General features: G+C 38.1%; 1 pseudogene; it reads right to left on the reverse strand.

Moving 5' to 3' along the window:
* Window positions 1–9,556: 9,556 nt before the first annotated feature.
* Window positions 9,557–10,123, reverse strand: LOC142452852 (small ribosomal subunit protein eS7-like; annotated as a pseudogene).
* Between the last annotated feature and the right edge of the window lie 9,372 nt (window positions 10,124–19,495).

A 19,495-nucleotide genomic window follows, 5' to 3' on the forward strand; every position in this document is an offset into this window, starting at 1 on the left:
ACCCTTGTGAAAATATGTAAAACTTCATTCTATGCTAGAAGGAAGTTGTTTATCTACCTGAACATTCAATTCTGAGTGCCAAATTTATAGGAATGACCATCTTCTTGTTAGCTCTCCAGGGTTTGCCTACCATAAGTGAAAACTTCTATGAAATACTAGCAAAAATTCAATAAAAGTTAATCTTTTTACTTTGTTCTTGGATCATATGTACTAATACTCATTGAGAACCTCCAAGTGTTATTTCATGATAATATACATCCTAAATTTTCAGTGAGGAAGATATTTTTTCTAATTTTAAATATAAGATATGTAGGCACTTTTAAATCTGAGCTCAGAGGAGTAGTGTAGGCTAGGAATACATATGTAATTAATAAATATTATATTTGTAATATTTTGAACAAAATCAGATTATCTAAAGAAAGATTATAGAGGCAAATTTTGAGAATGATGAGGGCAATGAATATATAAGGGTGCTTTACTCAATTGATGTATGTATGGATTGTGATAAGAGTTATATGCGCCCCAATAAAAATATTTATTAGATTAAAAAAAGAAAAGAAAACCAATTATATTATAAATTGTTCACACATTTTTAAAGGATAGTTTGTGATAAAGTCATGCAGGTACTTCCTTTTTAAATCCTAAGAACAGAATCAGGATCTAGATCTAAACCCTATCACACCTTTCAAATAGTGAAGAATGCAGGATATTGGAGAGATTTCTAATAATAATAATAAAAATGAAATATCTGAGATATTTATTTATGTCAGTCTCAGGAGCTGCAAATCCTACTTTCATTTGTTGTATACATTGATAATGTAGAAGAACAGTGAGTTCATTTATGAATTAGTAAAAATAAAGTGTACATTTTGTCTTAAAAAATAAAAATTATAGAGTAAGAAAAAGATAGCTCAGGCTTGAGCACTGTGAAGCTTCACTTTAAGGCTGAGTTGGGAAGTTAAAATTACAAAAGAAGGTCTAGGAGTATCCAGAGAGACTGTTATTATTATTATCTGCCATTAAGTCATCTCTGACTCACGGTCATTCCATTAACCATGAAACAAAATGCTACCCAGTTCTGTGCCAGCCAGGTGCATGGACATACACTGTTCAGGAATAAAATGCGGGTCTCCTTTGTGAAAGGGGGCAAAATCTACCATGGCACCACCAGCATATGGGCCAAAGAGAGGCTGTTAAAAGAAGGAGACAATGGCTCATGATGTATAATGCTGTCCATTTCTATGAAAAGATGGCTCACTGGATGTAGAGATAAGAAGGCTTTAGTGATCCATCAGTAATGGCAGTTTCAGTGGACTGACTAGGACAGATGAAAGATTGTAGTGGAAGAATGAATGGGAAGCAAGAAACAAGAGCTGGAAAGTTGTATAGAGAATTGTTTCTGAGAATGGGTATAATCATTGAGAGGTTTTCGAGAACAAGTAGGGGCATTTTTTGTTGTGCTTCAAATATTAGAGATAAAGAGACTGTTTTATACTGCTAGAATGACATAGTACAAAAAGAGAAATTGATGATGTGACAGAGGGAATTAGAAAAAGACTTAAACTCTTGATAAAATGAGAGAAACGATGAGGATTTTGTGTAAATGTCTGACTGAGGGAAAATAATTTATTATTAATGTTTAATGCTTACTTTGTCATAGACAGCTTGCAGAGATTGAAACAGTCAAAACGTTGGTGGTTTGAGCTCATCCAGTGCTCTTTGGGAGAACAGGTTAGCACTTTGCTCCCCGGAAGAGCTATTCATTGGAGGAACATTGGTGGCAACTACAGTCTGGCCTGGAGGGTCACTGGGGGTCAGAACTCAGCAGGGAGGAGGATTCTCGTTTGTTTTTATGCTTTACCCTTGTCCTAAATAATATTTTCTTCTTCAGTACAGAATCTCTTTTGAGTGTATCCATGGAATTGTACATCATGTACCGTTCACCAAATGAGCCCTTAATGAATGTTTGTTCAATAATCAAATAGATTGTACACTTCATGTTTTTAAAATGTGCACACTGTATGTCAGGTTTCTTTGAAGCCTATCCATTCATCTGTCATCTTCTTGTCTTTTAATCAGCTCAAAATTTATGCTGGGATGTTATTTGCCTTTTTAATGCTATTAATCCTAATACTTAAGAAAACAAAAGCTGATTCATTAAATTAATTTAGAGAATTTTTACTTGCTTCTCAAAATAAATAGTAGGAAAAAATCAACTTATGAATAATTAACAAATATTCATTTGTTAATGAATTCATTAGTTAACCTTTGTAGGCACAAGGCTTTGTAATGAGTCAGGCAGGAAAACTCAAATAATTTACTTGTGAACACCAACCAGAAATTGTAAAGGGATGTACAGCATGTATTTTGCTTACTTATGCCACTCCTGAATTTATCTAATACTCTTTCTTTTATTATTCTAAATATTTTGTTTTCTATATAAACATTATTAAATATTATTTTGTTACACTCAAAGTAGCTCATCAAGCCATATTAAATCCTTTGTGTTATATATATAAATGAATGAGTGAATGAGTAAATAATTGTTTAAATCGAGAGTTAATAAATAAATTAATTAAAATATCTACCTAACCCAAAGAGTTGGTTTCATTTTGCTGTCAGGAAAAGAATGACAGTAATCATTATTATATAAGAAAAATTATAAGTATCCAAGAAATGTATTATTTTATTGACTTTCTAAGGAAAAAATTGTACTGAGCTCTTTAAGGAGTCTAATATGGGAAATTAGATTTCTCATTTTCTCCATTCCAGTTGTCATTGCAGTTATTCAAATTTTGAAAATTTTGGTCCTAGTCAATTTTGCTTTGTTGGTTATGACCGATGTATCAAGAACGTGGAGAAAATATTTTCATGTATGAAGAAGTGGAATTTTGAGAGTTAAGATAATTCACCTATAGTTAAACCAATCCCACAAAGTTCATTATATTACATACCTAATGTACATGTAACAGTTTATAATAATAAACAGGTATTATATTGCAACATGCCCCCAAACCTTATTATCATTAATAGACTAATTCCTCCCCTATGGACACGGTTAGGTTTCCAGACCAGGCTGTTATGTGAGTACTGGCATTGTGTGACCTGTCAGTGACTTGGAGACCCTCGGACTCCAGGAGTCATCATTTAGACGGCAGCCCTGGCCGCCCCATCCACAGCTCACTCCTCTCCATGCCATGGCTTTTGTACCTCCAACAGGCAGGTTGGCTTTCCCATGTTAAATTGCAAGGCCAGATGGCTGGGACACATTCTCAAACAATGGGATACTCCCTACCCCAAACTATGTCAAGCTACTGATTTCTACAAAAGTACTCAGTCACACTTCTCCTCAAAGATGCCAGTGTAGCCAAATATACAAACACCACATTTCAGGTTCTGCAGCAAAGCCATCTCCATGGATCCTGTATGAACACCCCTCCTACCTTCCTCCCGGCTCTCAGTGCAGAGCCACGTCCTTAATCTGAGAGCAGGACACCAGCAGCATGCAGGCTTGTCCACGACTCAGAAACGCTGTGGAGAAGCAAGCCTTTTGTCCTCCCCCCTTTTTAACATTATTTGAATCCAAGACTGAAAGAGGCATGGGGTGGAAAAGATTAATGACTTGGGACTCATGAAAAAGGCACTCTTTCACTCCAAATTCACAAATCCTTATCAGTCTTTATGGGGATTTAAGTAGATTTTTATACTTTAAAAATTAATTGGGTTTGCATTGTTTTCCTTCATTTATCAACCAAGATAGATGGAGAAGTAAGAGTCTTTCCAGACAAGGAAAAACTCAAAGAATATGTTAGAAGACACCCAGTCCTACAAAAGATCCTTGCCGACCCAGTATGGGCAGAAGAACAACACTCACCAAGCCTAAATAAGAGACCACCACATAGAACAACCTCACCCAGAGGGCAAAAAAGAGAAAACAGACCTGAAGAAAGCATTGACTTAAATACAGAAAGACTTGAAAGGCTGCTGAGGTAAGCTTTAAAAAAAAAAGGGAGGGGGCAAAAGGGGCATAGGGAAAAAGTTACGGTATACAAACATTCTTGGGGTGAGGACCAGGTAATATGGCAGGGACCATCAAATTACAGGAATACACTTGGTAGAAAACTAAGAAGGAGGTGAGGAAAGGGAAAACAACAATAAGAATAAAAAAGAAAAGGGTAGCAGGGGCACAGGGCACTAACCCATTCAAGGGGAGGGTATTGTTTGTGTCTCCACAGGGAACGAGGGACCAGACTTCAACCCGGTGCTCCCAGATGTGAATGCAACATGCCGGCGTGGAGTAGGGAACCAGTGGAGAGGTCTGGAGGGATGGCCCCCACTCTAACTACTAAGTGGACACCTGCCCCTACTCTCAGAAGAATTTATTTCAAAGGACGGCACTGAATCTACAGCTCTGGAAGAGGGACATATCTGATCAGAGCACATTGGAGCAGAGGAAGGGGGAGGAGGAGAGAGTGGAGCACATCATGGCCCACCAGGCCAGGAGGTCAATGTTCCCAATTAAGCAGCCAGTTGACAGAGAGGACCATATGGCCAACCCCAATATGAGACATGACGTCCTCACTGACCCATAGCCCTACAGGGGACAACACCGGAGACACAGTGTGAGAATTGCACCTGAATGGATCCCGCCACACCGAGGCAAAACATTAAGGGGGGTGCAACAGAATAGCAAGGGAATGGAGCGGTGAGATCCCCAGGGAATGCTGAAAGTGGACTTTGGGGCAAGGGAGTGGGTACCCTAACAGACTGAACTGGAAAACACTCCTAAAAGCCAACAAACAATCCTTGAACTAACTACAAGCTTTCCTTTCTTGTGTTTTGTTTTTGTCATTGGTTTGTTGTTGTTGTGTTGTATATTGTTGCTTGGTTGTGCTCTGTCTTGTTTTTCTGCATGTTATTATCTCCGCAGGTCTGTTTAAATAAAAGAGGCTGATGAACAATTGGAGGAGAAAACAATGGGACCGATAGTTCCCTGAGGACATGGGAGAGGGGGAGGTGGGATAAAAGGTAGTGGTGTTAATTAAATCCAGGGATAAGGGAACAACAAGCGATCCAAATCAGTGGTGAGGAGGGTGTGGGAGGCCTGGTTTGGCATGATCAAGGGTAATGTAACTAAGAGGAATTCCTGAAACCCTGATGGGGACTGAGCATGATAGTGGGACAGGAAGGAAGTCAAAGGAAATAGAGGAAAGAGCTGGGAGGCAAAGGGCATTTATAGAGGTCTAGATAAAGACATGTACATATGTAAATATATTTATACATGAGGATGAGGAAATAGATCTATGTGTATAGCTGACCTTGTAATTAGCAGCGAAGCATATAACCCACTACTCCACTTGGGCTCCTTATTTATGGTACAGGATATATAGTAATGGTCATAGAACTGGATAGCTTTGAAACATAACCAATAATCATATGTATAAAACAGAATATTTCTGCCCCCTTTTAAGACAACCAATTGGAATAGCCTGATATTTAATTCCTAATAAAGATAAAGTGATAAGTGGAGAAAATTCCAAGATCTTGTAATTTGCACTGTAAAATATATCTTTGGATCAAAAGACACCGTGTGAAATATAACTTGACCTAAATATTTAGTATACCACACAGTAAATAAAGCCAGCACGCACTTCCTCTATCTCAGGGTAGTTAACACTACTTTGATATATCCAGATTTTGTTTTTATGGGCAAGCAGAGTGAAGAGTTGCATATGGCATATGTTTAGTATCTCAAAAACTACAAAAATGGGGCCATTTTTAGAATCAGCAGGTCAAATATGCCCAGAAAGAAATCTAACATTTGAGGCATCAAAATGTGTTGCCAAGTATTTTATGTATCAGCTATTGATAGATGTGTGTGTGTGTATATATATATATATATATATATATATATATATATATATATATATATATATATATATAATTGTATTTTTGATGAAAATGCACACTGAAAAAGAGATTCTGACTAAAAAAATGCATGCACACTATTTGGTGATACTGATTCCATTTTCACGCTGTGTCATTATCCACATTATTTCTGTTCTACTTGTTTTAATTCTAATAACCTAGTCGATCTGCTCTTTGTCTTCTCATCTATGCTTTATAGTACTTGTTGATCATTTGGTGTCAAATAGATGATTGTTTAGAAGAACACAGTCCCTCAGGGTGATATTCAGTACTTTACGAGTAACCTGCTCTTCAAGTGACAGTTGACTTGAAGAAGTGGTTGCAGTTCACGGTTCAGAGTGTCCCAAGAGAAATAATCTCAATGGGCCCAATAGGTCAGGACCTTTCTGCAGATTTAGGGGTGTGTTCTCCAGTGTTCTTCCTCTCTATCCAGACTCATCTAGTATTACCCTCCTGAGAATGTTCCATAGTGGTAGGTAGGCATCACTTCATTCTAGGTCAGGGTAGTTTCAGGGTAGAGGTGGCGGTGACTCATGTAGACATTTAGTCCTAGATGTTGATTTCATTTTTGACTGTTAAGTCTTCTTTTTTTTACTCCTGATAAGCAGAGAACAATAGTTGTACCTTAGGTGACCAGATGCTGCACACCAAACTAATATGTTGGGTCCAAACACAATGGACAAAACCACGTCAGTTGATGCAATTTTCCAATATAACTATAATCCTATATCTTCAAATGAAGAAACTAATCATGTAAGGTGATTGGTGATGTCTTAGAATTATAAATGTATTTATAACTATATTTTAAATAATCATAAATGATTATATATGCATATAATATGTAAAATATGTATTTGATGGTGGTATCTGTTGAGGGAAAATAACATGTGACAAGGAAAACCTCCAAGTCATTACCATCAAGTCAATTCTGAGTCCTACTGACCCAACAGGACAAGCATAGAACTTCCCCTGTGCATTTCTGAGTTGTAATGCTCTGTGGGAGCAGACAGCTTCATCTTTCTACCAAGCAGTTGGCTGGTGGTTTCAAACTGTTGACTTGAATGTTAACAGCCCTTGATGCCACAGCATTTCTGGGCTGTATGTAGCATGCCATTGAGAAAACCATCCTTTGTGTGCATGTTTCTACAACTTAGTGCCTGGGGCAAGCTGTGCCTAGTTCACTCACGTTTGGTACTCATTTTCAAATCCCCATAAATAAAAAGTGGCTTCTAATTAGAAAATGAATGCCCCCCTCCTTTTCATCTATCCATCTACCACATAGTATATAAATAAATTAAACTTATAGAAATACTTAATTAAAACAGTAATAAAATCCTATAATGGACAAATTATAACATGGAAATGTCATACTGAATATAGTAACAATACCTATCATATTATAAAATTGTTAGAATTTTACCAAGGAAAGGGAGCTCTGGCATGGGGAAGCCATTTTTGAAGGCAAAATAAAAGATGAAACATGACCTAGTAACAGCAAGTAGTTTAATAATGACTTATCATGTGGTAGTTCAGACTGGAAATGAATATTTGATTTTTAGCAAGGAAGACCTGGAATGCCTGACTATACAACTCAAATATGTTTCTGTTGTGTCAAAATGGATCATTTCTATTTTACTTGGTTTTGAGGTTTAGACAGACTAATATGGTTGGTAGTGGAAATCAGGGAATTGGACTGTGGCATTAGGGGAGGAATTAAATGTAATGCCATGACCCACATTGAGCCAGTGACTAAATAGGGGAGAATGAACAGGAGGAGGAAATTGAAAAAAAAGAGGGAAAACCCAACAAGACATTAAACGTGAGAAGGAAAAGTAAGAATTACTCTGATATTTCAAAGCTGTGTGCCTTTATAATGGAGATATAAAGGCAGAAAAAACAAAACCCATGGCATGAATTTGACTTTGATTTACAACAACCTCATAGAGCAATCTTTGGAGCCATGGTGGTGTAGTGGTTAAGCAGTGGACTGTGATTTGAATGGTCAGCAGTTCAAAACCACCAGCAGCTCCATGGAATAAAGATTCGGATTTCTACTCCCTTAAACAGTTACAGTCTTGGAAATCTACAGGGAGTCACTATGAGTCATTGTTGACTCGATGGTAGAGAGAGATATAGGAAAGGCAAAAGGGGAACTCAGTTAATTGAAGTCAAAATAAGGTTCACTTTGAACCCATGGATTTTGTGGTGTTGATGGCTCATTAAGGTGTCAGGGTTTTGTACGTTGCTGTGGAGTCAATGACTGCACATGTTTATACTACACGTATTAGAGGAGAACTGCATAACATAGGGTTTTCAATTTTTGGCATGAGATGGCCAGGCCTTTCTTCTGAGGAAACTTCAGGAGGACCTGTAAGCAGCAGATAACATGGAGAAGGGTGAGAACTATAGATAAGTTTGGGAACCTTGCTATGGTGATAGATACATTCATAGAAGGATTAGCATTATAAGAAATGACCTAGCTGGGAGAGTAAAGATAAATTTTAATCAAAAGGCAATGTTTAATTGTATTTTCTTCCTATCTTTATGGTTCTCAAACTTGACATCATCCAGGGAAGTGATTATTTGACAGGAGGGACTGATAATACTAAAGGGTGGAGACTATGACAAAAAGCAGAGGTTTTGGCAAATAAATACTCATGTCAGAAGTATTGATTGCAAATGTGAACCCTGGAAACAAGCTGAGGGTGGAATACAGAAGATATTTGTTATAAACAATTATAATGTGAATAGATTTTTGAATAAGAAAATGTAGTATTTGAGGTTATAAAATAATCTAGTGTAAAATAATTTACATACTGATATACCAGTCGGGTTCTTCAAAGAACATAACCCCAAATATCTTCTAAAAATGGGAATAAGGATGTGCTGCACAGCTGGAAAGCAGATGGTGTGAGGGTGGAGTGAATTAAAAATGATTACTAAAGAGAAATGTTTAACCTTCCATGTCTTCTGTTTGATTTGATGACTTTGCATTAGGATCTCAGGCTTAGTTTTGACAGTTGAATGAACTTGGGGCTTGCTACAACATTTATAGGTACTATAGTGAGGCTACAAAGAGAATAACATGTGCCTGTTATCGTAAAGTTTCATTGTAAGAATGTCAATTACCAAATGTTCGCACCTTACAAATTTAATAAAGAATTCTACAGAATTTCAATTGTGCTCTTCCTTAGGGTCTTTGAAAGATTCTCTTCAGAGAGAGATTGTCTCTGTTCACCTGTTTAAAGTGGCCCTGCTTGCTTCACTGCACTCGATCTCTTTGATTTCTCCATACCGTGTATCTACCCTCTACTATTATATTACAAACTGTAAACCTGACTCCCGTGGCTTACTCCCATACATCTTAAGGTCACTGAAGCAGGCCCTTGGACTTGCTTGTTCACTCTCCTGTATCTCCAGTGTGGTTTTTGTTGCGTGCCACCAATTTAATTCCTATTGACTGATTCTAGAGCACTGAGGAAAACTGCCAACTAGGGTTTCCTCGACTACAATCTTTACAGGAGTGGAGTGAATACGATGCTTTTCTTCTGAGAGTCTGGTGGTAGGTTCTAACCCCTAATCTTTTATTATTATTATTGTGAATAATATTTGATGCAGTCATTTTTGTTTACAACTGAAACGTTGGGAATTCAAAATTAACATCCTTGCCTGTGAGCATCATAGAATCCCCAGAAAAGGTTTCAACCTTTTGTTCTACAATGTTCTGCTGGGCTTTGCCCAAAGGAACCTTTAATAGCCTGCTACTGGCCAGCTCTACATAGATTTTCTTGCCCACATTTCACTTGAAAAGGCCACATCTGCAAGGATTGCATCGGGCACAGATGTCAGAGTGCAGCTCCTGGGACACTCTGGCTTATTCTTTGTACGCCTTTTCAGAATTAGTGTAGGCAGCATTCTCCTCAGAGCAATAAAGACAATGTGTTTCCCAGTGATTTTATTCCTCCAGTTCACATACCAGCCAGATTTGGATTTTCTGGAAAGATTTCAATTGAGGAATGGGAACAAAGATTATAATAACTTTCTGACCACAAACAACTTCCATTTCTCTGGTTGCCATTATATTCAGCTCCCTTAACTATGCCTTTAGGCCTAAGTCCATCACTAGCTCAAGAGGAGCCTGAGACGTGCCAGACTCCTGCGTTTTGCCATCGATCTTCCTGTTTGAACTGAACATGGCCTTTTTCTTGCCGAGTGCGAGCCTAGGAAGAGAACAGCTAATCTTTTGGTTAGTAGTTGAGCCCTTAACTATTGTGACATCAGGCCTCCTTTGATCTATCGTGTTGTTTCTGTATGTTGTTCTATCAACCAAGGCTCACCGCGACTCTACAAGACAGAGAAGAAAGGCCCCACAGCATATCCTGTGCTGTGATCATCACAGAAGACGGTCAGATCTTTTCTCCATTGGAGTAGCTGGCGGCTCCAGCCATCAACCTTTTGATTAGCGGATGGATACTTAACCCTTGAGCCACCAGGTCTCCTTCTGACACAACACACAGTTCAACAAGTGTTTGGTGACTAACTGAACAGATGATGCAATGAAAGATGACTATATCTTAAACTCCAATAAGATGCCCCTTGAGAAGAAAAACTGGTTCTTACCAATCCTTTAGAACCAGCTTTCTTACTTCCTTTCCTCTCACCTTTCTTCTCTGTTTCCCTTTTCTCCCTTTCATTGACTCAAGTTTTTTAAAGCAGCATTCCCCAAATGATTGCCATCAAGTTGAACACACTCATAGTGATGCTGTTTACGTTTCTGAGGCTGTCCATCTTTACGGGAGTAGGATAACTTATTCTGTCTCTGAGTGATTCACTGTCGAGTTGGAACTACCACCTCATCGTTAGTAGCCCAAGATTTAATGAACAGCACTCTCAGTTGGGACTCAGTAGATAAGTATTGAATTGATTAATAATTAATTCATCCCTCATTTACCAAACGGTATATATGCAACTTCCATTTCAAACATTATTCTAGGTTCTGAGGGTGCAAAGAATACCTGAACTAAACAAAACAAAATCAGTTAGATGTCATAGAGTAGATGCTGGCTCATAGGGAGGCTACAGGGCAGAGTAGCACTGTTCCTTTCCGCTTCTGCGATTTTACTCTTGATGGAGCACCCCAGGTCATCTGTCTCCCACAAAGGGGCAGGGGGGTTTGAGCCATTGACCCGGAAGTTAGGAGCTCAGTGTATCACCTACTATGCACCAGAGCACTGAACTGCACTATTAGAGGGGTGGAAATGAAGTTTGGGAAACAGAGAAGTAGGGGACCCACTCAAATACTGGGAGGGCAAGCCATAGGGACAGAGATGAGAATCAATGAAGCATCCTTCAGCAGAGACTTTATTGAGAATCATAGACCATACAAATCCCTAATAAATACATATTAGATATAATTAAATTATAGAGGATTTCAGCATTGAGGACATTTCAAAACTGTGGACTTTTTTATATGGGTGATGCCAACTAAAGCAGTTATATTAAAAGAGATTGCCGAACCTTTAAAAAGTAGAGTTTCTCACATCTGTGATTCTGTTATCCAGATGGTAATGCATTTATGATAATTTAATACAGTGTTCCTTCACTATCTACTCTTGATAAGAGAACTTCACCCTAATAGAATGGATTTTTATACCTAAGGTGGTGATTTCATATCCTGGAAAGATCCTGAGAGTTAATATAAGCTACAGTTGTATATAATAAACTTTAACAAACATACATAAATTATTTTGTTGGGGACTCTTACAGCTCTTATAACAATCCATACATCCATTTTATCAAGCACATTTGTACATGTGTTGCTGTCATTGTTTTCAAAACATTTCCTTTCTACTTGAGCCCTTGGTATCAGATCATCATTTTTATCCTCAATCTCCCACCCTCATGAACCCTTGATAAATTATTATTATATTATGTGACAATAATCTTTAATATTTTACTTTAAGGAGATTATTTCTGTTGTAATTTTCTTATTTATTTATTGTCATTTTATTGGGGACGTGTACAGCTCTTATCACAATCCCGGCATACATCCATGTGTCAAGCACATTTGGACATTTGTTGCCATCACCCTTTTCAAACATGTTCTTTCTACTTGAGCCCTTGGTGTCAGCTCCTTGTTTTTTTTTTCTTTTCCATTCCCACCCTCTCTCTTTCATGAAACTTGATAATTTATAAATGATTATATTGTAATTTTTCTTGGTCTTCATTTAATAATTTCTCGTGTATGTGTGGAATCTAAAATGTTATTTAAACTTTATTCAATTTATATTTTGTATGATTCCATACAGTAAAATTGATGTAATAGGTATTTTCCAAGGATAAAGTATTAAGCATTTAATGAGAGAAAATGTATATATATTTCATCATTAATAATGACTCATTCTTTCCAACTTTTGAATGAGATCTAAAATGCAAAGTTTCCTTTTGGAATGATATTTGCAACGCATCTAAGTGAGCTATGGATGTATTGACAAACATATGTACATATACCTATGGTCTTTCACCAACTAGCAAACATGTTGTGTTGAAAAATCTCTCAGTTGATGATGTGTTTACAAATGGATGGGTTTTGTTTTTATTCAAGTTCCTTAGCACATGTTTATTGAACCTTAGAAAACGATCTGATTCTGGTGTTTATTCTTTTCTCCTAAGATTCATTTTTGCTGTCATTGTTCAAAGACCTTTTGATGCTCCAAGAATCCCTAATTGATGACACTTGAATGCATGTTGATCAGGAATAATGACTCATTCTGTCCAAATTATGATTAACAAGTGAAAAGCATCAAGGCACACATTTAATTTCCACATTGCACATCAGCATGTCCTTAGTGTTCCTAGTCACTAGGAGAGAAGAAAATCCCCTTACAATTTTAGCATAAAATATCTAAATATAACATTGTGGCGATGATACATTTAGAGATGAGAAATTTTATTCCCACTGTTTCTAGATAATTATTTACTTCATATTAAATTAGAAAAAGAATGTGTAAACACAGAATTTTCAAAACCACTGAACTTTATCTCAAATGGGTAAAACAATGTATATAACTAATAGTGATATGTATATGAAAAGTATTATTTTAAACATCCGAGCTGCAGCATGCTAAACCCTCTTTCTAAATTGATTATGAGTCCCTTCAACATTTCAGATGCATTTTGCAATCATTTAGATATCAAGAGTCTCATTTCAGTCTTTTTTATTTTAAAACTCTAAAAATCTAATTTCATTGAAAGAACTTCCGTTTATTTTTCTCTTCTCTCCCTACTTTACTTTCCCACAAGCCCCATCCATCACCCTCAATTGCCCTTCTGTTCCTTGAGAGTTCTTCATTCCAGGTGACTTGTAGGATCTGTACCTTTCTGTGTAGGAATGAGGGTGTGGTCTGGGTTGAGGTCAGTGAAGCAAGGGGAGATAATGTTATTGTGCTTTTACACTAGAATCCCTCCTCCATTGTTAGATGACAGGTGTGTTAGGGTTGAGTGACTGACCTAATCTATACCCATTTTAATGCAAATCCTCAATTTAGAAATGATTTATTTACACATTTAAAGCTATAAGAATCAAACTTCAAAATCCACCTGTTATCATTTTCATTCTGACACTTATTTTCAAACACTTCACTTCATATTATGGGATGTTCAATGACAAAGTGACATCTTTATCCCATAAGGAAGTCTACCTTGCTTTACGAACTATCTAATTTTGTACTTTCCTCAATTCTCTCTTTAGTTGGAGGAAGTCTTTTGAGAAATAATTTGTGTCTCATTGGCAGACTGTACCTATTGTACTGAGTATATTATGCAAGAAGCTATAGAAATTTTAATAACATGTCCGATTTGAGATTTCACTACAAGAATGGCATTTTCTTAGAAAAAAACTCAAATTGGTGTGTTCACTCCAAGGTATCCAAAACTTTGTGTCTGGAGAGACATTTAGAAAATGGTGTGGCCATTTCTCAGTGAATATTATGAGAAATAAGTGTCCTCCGAAAGGGCAATGCAACTTACCCTAGCCAGGAAATTGTCTGTTTGGGATGAGAGGCCACCTCTAATCTAATCACCATTAGATTAAAATCACAGGGATTTTGCATGGGCTAGGTGACCTTCTCCTTTAAAACATTCATATTATTCTCATTCTTGGGGTCATTATGTCCTGAGGCATATGCAAATTCATTCTCTATTAATTGTATAATTTGCTTTCGGAGCACTTTGGGTGCACAGATGAATTCATGAATGTTATGTTAGACTTTCCCAGAAAAACTAGCTAAGAGATGTTAAACTCTCTTGACCAGTGAGTATCTGCATTTGGCTTGCGGAAGAGCAGAACTCTTGGGACCTTGGGCAAGTTTCTTTAACCCTTGGTGGAATTAATGCTCTTGAGGAACACCCATAATCTGTACTATTAGAGCTTCTACTCTGGTAGAAGTAGTAGAGCTAAATAAGAAGGAGAGATTAGAATTGATGTGATTTGAATGGGAAAACAATGTTAATGAGGGTAAAAGACTCCTGAGTAGGGAATTCATTTTAAAAATGATGGGAGGCCAATTATAGCATTTGATGAAGACATTGCATGTGGTTAGTGTTTCTTTCATTGAAGGAAGAAACATGAATGGAGAGAAAGTAAACAGAGTTTAACTGAATGGGGGCCCAAAATCCAATATTCATAGAGGGTGGGAGGGCAGAGCTGGCAAGCTCCTGGCATGGATACAAAATGGAAACTCGGCTGAGTGATATAATCAAGTGTAGACTCCAGTGAAGCTAATGACAGGGAGATGGTGCCAGAAATAGAACACCGATCAAGCACAATCTAAAACGATTTTTAATCCATAGATTAAATTATATCCTTCTGTCTTTCTCATGTAGTAGTCATATGATCCAATTAGTATTTCAGAGAGATGGATGTTCACTCCAGTGTACAAATGAGGGGTCACAGGGAGGCTAGCGGCAGGAAGGCAGTTTACATGAAGGTGTTGATTTTTCTTTCTTAAAGCCTATAATTCCTAATGCCATATGAAGAAGTCTTATAAGTACACATGGAACATTTAGATAGAATTTCAGTTTGAGGTTATAGAAAACCTAATCAGGAATTTACTGTGTCAACTGCTTTGGAAGGTACAGTTTAGAAGAAGAGAAATCTGTTGTGCTAGTAAGTTTGTGTGTGTTTGTGTGTATGTATAATGCTTTTCTTTTTGAGTTAAAATTTTAAATGAAGTAAAATATTTATATATTTTATAGATAAATATATTTAAATATTTCATATATAATTTCCAAACTTAAAATCAGCAAAAAATTTATAGAAGTCTTCTTTTGCCCCTGTCACATCAGACCTATTTCTTTATTGCCTCATTGCTAAAATGTTAGTAGTTCTGTTTTATATTTACCTGGTGCTACTGTTGTTATTGTTAGGAGCCTTCTAGTCAGTTTGGAACCGCAGCATCCTCATGGACAATGGAATGGAACACAGCTGGGTGTGCTCTAAGCGCTCACTTCTTATGTTGGAGCCCATTGGTGCAGCTCCTGTGTCAATCACTCTGCTGAAGGGCTTCGTCCTTTTAGAGCCCCTCTACTCTGCCAAGCTTGATGTCCTCCTTCAGGGACTGATTGCTCCTGACGACATACCCAAAGTGTGTGAGGGAGGCAAAGTCTTGCCATCCTCTCCTACAAGGAGCATCCACACTGCACTTTTTCCAAGACAGATCTGTTGGTTCATCTGGAAGTGCATGGAATTTCCAGTATTCTTCACCAGCGCAATGAAACTTCAAATGCATCATTTAAACGGTGTGGTAAAGGGAAATTGCCTGCTTAGACTTCTTCTCCTCATAGTCTTTTTAACTCTTAATGTGATCGATGAGTTTTGTGTCAATTTAGCTGTACCATAAGAAGAGATGGGTAGAAGGGCAACCTCTCACTCAGGTCACAGATTTGGAATATCTCCTTGGGGACATGGCCTATTTGATATCCATAAAATGAGATGCAGAGAAGAATATTCCCTTTCTTCTTGCTAGTGTGGAACCTGCATCTGTTACACGTGTTCCAGCTTCCAGGCTTCCTGGCTTTCTAGCTTTTCAGCCCCGGTAGCCACTCTAGCCAGGAAAAGCCTCCATCTTACTATCTGACCCATGGACTTGAACCAACTGGATTTTTTAACCACTTCTACAATGGTGTGAGCCATTTTTCTTGATATAAATGTCTCTCTTTCTGTATATTTATAAGTATTACAGGTTCGGCCTCTCTAGAGAATCCCGCCTAGCATATCCACCAAGTGGCTTAGTGCTGCTGTTAGTTAGGTGCAGTCAAGTCAGTTCCCACCCATACTGGCCCCGCACACAGCAGAAAGTGATGCTACCCCATGCTGCATGATCCCCACAGTCATACCTATGCCTGAGTCCATTGTTGCAGCAACTGGACAAATCCATCTCCTTGACGGCCTCTCTTTTTGATGCCCCTCTGCTCTACCCAGCCTGATGTACTTCTCTGGAGACTGGTCTCTTCTGACATTATGTCCAAACTATTTAACATGAAGTCTTGCTATCCATGCCTGTGCTGCACACTGAGCGTTATTGTTCCAAGTCACCAGTTTGTCCTTTTGATATCCTTAGTCAGCCCCACAATCTAAAGACATGAACTCTTCTCGGGTCTTCCTTATTGAATATTCAACACTCACATACATATGAGGCAATCGAAAGCGCCACTATTGGGTCAGGTCTGCCTTAGTCCCCAAGGAAGTCTTGTGTAGCAGAGTTGCCTCATGCATCTTTTGACCTCTTGACTGCTGCTTAAATAAGCATTGATCATGGATCCAAGAATCGCGACATCCTTGACAACTTTCACCTGTCCTCCATTAATCACCATGCTACCTTTTGGCCCAGTGGTCAGGAGTTCTTACGTTGAGTCACAATCCATACTGAACCCTGTGATCCTTAATCTTCATCAGCAAGTGCTTCAACTTATCCTCATTTTAAGCAGTCAAGGTTGTGTCACCTGCGTATTTCAGGTTTTTAATAAGCCTTCCTTCAAGCCAGGCACATTCTTCTTCATATAACCCAGCTTCTCAATTATTTGCTCAGCATACAGCTTGAATACATGTGGTGAAAGGCTGCAACCATGGCACACAAGTCTCCTAATTTCAAGTCATGGATGGGTGGGGGCCTGCAAGTGTAGGTGTAGGTAGAGGACCCTAACTCAGGGATCGATCTGTTAGCCACTTTTCTGGGCCCAAGACTGAGGCATCTCTGAAGCAGGAAAGGTAGATCTCTCAAATGTCATGAAAGAGGAGCTACTCGTAGGAACTAATCTGAGATCCCAGCCTGAACAGGTGGAGACACAAAGGCACTAGCAGCCACAGCAAAGAGATATGGAGCTAGAGCAGAGAAGTAGCACCAACACTGCGAGTCAAAGAGGTGAACGTCTGGGCACCTGGAAGGTGGAGTAGCTGATTGGCTTAGAACCTGGGGAAACATGGCTGCTGGCATGACTGAGAAGAGGTACTGCTCATTAATGTGTTCTGCTCCTGATCTGTAGAAATGTTAATTTCCCTATTAAACCTCCATAATTTTGAGTATTGTCTTTGAATTTTATGTGGCCCTAGACATGAATTATTGAACTCGACATAATGGTGGAGTGCTGTAGGAGGGATGGTGGGTGTCAGCATAGGACAAAGAAGGGCAGAGAATGGTGCCAAGTCAGACGTCTGTCACAGGGATCATCTTTGGACAGACATGAAATTGGATTTTCTTTTCTGTGGCCAGGTGAGGTCAAATGTGGTTCCATGCCCTTCCCTCACAGGTTTTCTGGTATTCAAATACAAGGGAATGTATGTACATATATTATGTATGCATATATATGTATGTATGTATATATATGTGTATGTGTGTGTATATATATTACAAAAAAGGAGTGCTGGTGGCATAATGGGTTATATGTTGTTCTGTCAAACGCAAGGGTAGCAGTTTGAAACCACCAGTGCTTTGTGAGAGAAGGATGAGGCCTTCTACTCCCTTAATGCATGTGGTTTCATTAAAAATATAAACAAAAATATCTTATTGTGTTTCACATAAATAAGTCAATATTGTTATCTATAAATCAAAGGAATTATAGCTCAAAGGAAGCGACTTTAAAAAAGACGACACCAATTCCTATTCCCTCATGCAGTGCACTTTAAGGAATCTTTGTGGTGCTGTCAGGTTAGGAATGGAGTGCTATCCTTAAGGTCAATGGTTCAAACCCACCGGCTACTTGTGGAGAAAGATGAGGCTCTCTACTCCTATAACAACTCACAGAGCCTCAGAAATTCAATATAGCATCACGATGAGTTGGATTTGATTCACTGGCAGTGGGTTTGGTAGTGATATTTTAGCAAGCATTAGGTGCAAGAATATTTATGTGACATACTACATAATATAGTACAAATTTATGTGACTTATGCATCAATAATATATTGAGGCTTTTATGTAATACTCCATGCATCAAAATTACATTCCCTTTGATAATGGAGAAGTTGAACATTGATACAGGGTAACATTGTTGACAAATAAATGAGGCAAAATAGGTCAAACTTATAAAGATCTCAATTAAAGTAAAATACAGAATCTATCTCCCATATCAACCCTTTCTATTACTGTGAATAATCTCTTTACTGCTGGAATGTTATTTTGACTATCCAGCATGCAGGTTGATACTGATTGCATTTCAGTAATTCATATTTCTGAGTAATTGTGTCTTCTTAAAACTATCTTAACTATGTGTTTCCAAATGTCTAATAGTCATTGTGATAATTAGGTTTTGTGTCATGTTGGCTGGTTCAGGAGTCTGAGAAGTTTGGCAGTAATCCCTTATGATGTAATAGAGGGGTATCAAGCTCAATTAAAATGTGGGCCATTTGGTGCAACAGGCAAGATTCACGTGGCCCAAATCACATTTAAAAATTCTGTTAAATTTATATTTTGAAGTGAGGATACAGGAATATGGGTATTCAATAAACTGTGAGCAGGCCAGCAGTTATAGTGGACAGCAGCCCCCTTTGATTAAGTCACAGCATTGATACAAGTGGAAGAAAAACTGCTCAGGGCTGTTGTCTGCACCTTTGTGAGCAGAATCCATGGGAAAGCTTAAAACTTCTGACAGATCTGGGTCCTACATCAGGTTTGTGAACTTCTTGCCATATTTCCTGTAAATCCCAGGAACCACCTTTGGGATTCATTCAACCCTGCATCCATCAATCTGTGATCTTCCTGCTTCCTGCATCTTCAGTTCTTCTAGCTACAAGAGTCGGGGAAGCCTCCTACTTACTGCTTACCCACAGACTTGAACTGGACTGGCCTGACCCACTTCTTCAACTGTGTGAATCCTTTCTTTTTATGAATCCTTTTCATGTACATACACATATAAGCACCACTAGTTTTGCTTTTCTAAAGAATCTAGCCTAACATAGTCATTATAAAAAGCGAATACAAGGTGTTGAATGAACCAGGTAGCAGATACCAAGGAACAAAAACACCTTCCTCACATAAACGCTGAAGACGAAGGTGTGCATAAGCAAGTGTGGTGA

The sequence above is a fragment of the Tenrec ecaudatus genome, chromosome 7 (assembly GCF_050624435.1).
Source record: "Tenrec ecaudatus isolate mTenEca1 chromosome 7, mTenEca1.hap1, whole genome shotgun sequence".
In the NCBI taxonomy this organism is placed as follows: Eukaryota; Metazoa; Chordata; class Mammalia; order Afrosoricida; family Tenrecidae; genus Tenrec; species Tenrec ecaudatus.